We start from the raw sequence: 3,914 nt of genomic DNA, 5'->3' as shown, positions 1-3,914 counted from the left end.
CATACTGATCTGAGGCTGTAGAATAAAGTGTTGTATAGCAATTCATAACAGGAATTGGGCATTAAGACAAGTTGGGTATTGATTTAAGAGTAGAGCCTGTAAAAATTTGGAATTTCCATTTCACAGGAATTTTCAATATTTTGGACATTTGTTTTCATTCCAAATTGGAACAAAACCAAATATTTTCAAAATTTTCTGTGATACAGACTTTCTGAAAATTTTCAGTTTTCGAAAAATTTTATTTCAGAATTTCAAAATACAATGTTGACATTTATTTTTATATTATTATAGTCTCAGAGTAGCAAGACCATAGTTAGGATTGTGTCTGAATTTTCTGTATTAGAGGATCTGTATCTCATAAGAATGGCCACACTGGGTCAGACCAATGGTCCATCTAGACCAAAATCCTGTCTTCCACCCGTGGCCTATTCTTCAGCGTGAATGAACAGAACAGGGCAATTTATCAAGTGATTCATCCCCTGTCACCCAGTCCCAGCTTCTAGCAGTCAGAGGTTTAGGGACACCCTGAGCCTGGGGTTGCATCCCTGACCATCTTGGTTAACAGCCAGGTCAGATTCTCGCCTTTGTTCTGAACCTTTTTTGTCAATATGCGATGGGGAATTTGAACCAAATAACAGCCACTCATCAATGTGTGTGTGGAATGATCTCCAGATGTGTATAGTGTATTTACACTGTTGAGAAAACACTACAAAAGCCGGGTTTTTTTACCCCCACACACTGCATGTTTGCTGCCTCTCCTGCTGCCTGAGCAGTAACGTTGTGACATCAGAGAGAATCAACCATTCAGCAGCACTCCTTTCCTCCAGTTCATTTGCATACTTGGTCTTCTCTATTTCTGTTGTCATGGCAATAGCCACCGTAGATAACTGATTTGCCTCAGGATTACCATAACATTATTACAAACAAGGGTCCCAGAGGGAACTGTAATGAAAGCAAACTGGGCTTGGATAAACCTGGGTTCGTACTGGGGTGAGTTACACTGTTCCTTTCCAAAGGGTAACTGTTTGTTACTTTTCTCAAGAAAAAAAGGTTTCATGAATATAAGATACAAAATTCCAGGTCCTTTCCATGCATATTGTTTATCTGCTTCTTACAAATTAGGGGCCTATGACTTTCTAAATATGTACCTTTTGAAAGAAAGTATGAAATGATAGATACAAGTCCCTCTCAGTTTGCCATTAGACAATTATATATATAAAAAAGTCATTTTGAGATTGCAGTAAAACTGAAGTAAGTTAAAAACTAACAAACATCAAAAACAAACATGTTTTGTTTGAAGACAGTTTCATTTAATTATTTTCAGTATATTGGCCAACATGAGACTGAGTGGTGAAATATTCACAAAGGTAACAGTGGCAACAAAACACATGGCACACTACAAATGTGTATGTGCTTTGTTATTTAAATAGCATATCTAGAAAATATTTTCTATTAAAAACTCAGGACTTTCACGTGCAAAAAATGTCATTTAACATTAGTTAAGGTTACTCTCAACAATAAACTAAATTATGAGGCACCACACAGTTAAGGAATAAAAGGTTGCAAAGTCAAACCCTAAAGGTAGGAAATGCCAGCATGACTGTTGCCTATGCAACTGTAATACAGCCCCTTTGTGTGCATGCAATTTCACAAAATCAGCCAGAATTCCTAAATATCACATAGACAAATTTCCAGACTGTCATGCTGGCCCTTTACATGGGGAAAGACAAGCAGTTGTAGCTTTGTGAAGGCCATTTTGATTCTGAGCATCTCTCTTTTTTAGGTAGGGGAAGTATTTTTAGTTTCTCTGTTCTTGCTGTCTCTCATTCTTGAGGAGGTACTACAGCCTCACATTTATCCCCAGGAATGTTGTGAAGCAAAATTAATGTTTATAAAATCCTTTGAGATCTCTGGATGACAAATGTTACAGAAGTGCAAAGAATAGTAAAGGTGCTCGCTTTACTGTATATGATGGTCTTACCTCACCTACCCTGTCTCTCCTATCCTGGGACCAGCCTGGCTACAACAACACTGCAAACAGAGAACAGATCTGTATTTAGCTCAAAAAACATCCTATTATGCTGTTAACATATTCTTTGGTTGCAATTGTGCATTTACAGCCTCTTTTATCTGAGAATCTATAAGGTGTCGTTAAGTAAGTGCAGTAGAAATATTCACTTAAAGAGGAAAAAGAGGTTCAAAGCACTTTGGTGAGTTACAGAGGGTGTCAGAACTCAGAATACAAGCTGGATCTCTTGATTTCCAATCTCTTGTTAAAAACACTGGCCCCTGCTGCCCTAACTTTTGTTAGGATTAGGTCACCTAAAACACTGTGTGGGTGCATGCTGTGTTTCGTTTTTTACTACTGCTGTTCACTGAATGACATTTGATGTCTTCCATTCATTCTCTTCCAATCTATTCCCTTCCCTAAGGAACTTACCATAATTACTCTGAAGATGAGTATTTGGATTTTGTAAAGAGCAGTGCTCTATTGGAAACTGACACTTCTATCAAGAGAGGATTTCCAGCTAAACGGGAAGCACTGGCAATTTCCTGCTAACATGGACAGAGATCTTACAGATCATCAGATTCTTGTGGAAAATTCAGCCCTTTGTGTAAACTGTTAAGTTTCTTTGGCCCTGCTGGAAAGAGATAAGGGAGAGGACATGCAACTCTGAAGTGGGGAGGCACATGGAAAAAGCAGATGATGTAACAGTAGACTGTGGTCATGGGCACATAAGAACTGATCACCTATAAATCGTAATAATCCTGCCTGAATCTAGAATGAGAGCCGATGTTTCTTGATGAGTTATATTTGCCCAAGTCGGATCATAAGCACTCGAGGACCTTCTATCTTCACATGTTATTTAAAGCAACAAGTGATGGTGTTGGAGAGCTCATATACCAACTCTGGTAATCTGTTCCACCATGTCAGAGACAGTAACTTGTCACATTCTGCTATCTCTATATATGATGCCTTGGACACCTGTTTACATTAGATGTCTGGCTTGACCTAGTGGATAATAAAGCAAGCCTGGACAATTCCACCTAAAGTGAAGTGAGAATGAGATGTTATGAGTAGAAATAAAGACACTGGGCTTCCATTTATTATTAAGTGTAGTGATTACAGCCATCTGTGTGAATTCTCCTTAGCAATATTGAAAAGAGCAGAAAGTTCTCCCAAGATGTGCATGCCGGTATGTACTGTGCATTGGATTTCTAGGATGCAATAAACCTACTGTCTTCCAGTTTTGGAGTTGTCACGATGGCCTGGCCCTTCCATTGCAAACAAAGTCCCAGAGTGCTGTGTTAAAACCAGTCCTCTGACCACAAAACAAGAGCCGTCTTGGCACAGTGTTTAATGTCACCAGTAGGTGACTTATCAATGTACTGAATACATGTTTGGTCAATTCATTCACCTGAATGTATCATGCACAAAAGCTGAGCCTCATCATTTAGTATTTAATATGAAATGACTGACTTTTCCATTGGATGGTTTAAATAGTTTCAAATAGGCTAAATGGATAATACATGCTTTTATATAACTGCATGCATTATGGGCTGGGCAATCGGGATTAACTGTAAAGTGAATAAGTCTCCAAAGCCTGTCTGAACTGTGTTACTTTGTGAAAGAAATCCTCCAAATAACTAATAAAGCCAACCATCCTGCTTTCTCCCACTGCTTATAGAAAGCCATGGAAATAGTTAACCATGGTTTTTTTGTTTGTTTGTTTTACTTTTATAAAAGAGGGTTGATATATTTTCAGCGTGCAAGCACAATACTTTTTCTATGGCAAACAATGAAATACCAGTGTCAGCAGGCAATAAAATACCAACACCCAGGTCGAGAGAGCTTTCCACACACGCTGCATTGAGGTATCACAAAAATTGTATTTTGGTTGTGAGAGAGAAGA

Source organism: Lepidochelys olivacea (genome assembly GCF_965140295.1).
Source record: "Lepidochelys olivacea isolate rLepOli2 genome assembly, chromosome: 14".
Classification (NCBI taxonomy): domain Eukaryota; kingdom Metazoa; phylum Chordata; order Testudines; family Cheloniidae; genus Lepidochelys; species Lepidochelys olivacea.
Note: the sequence above shows the minus strand (reverse complement) of the source record.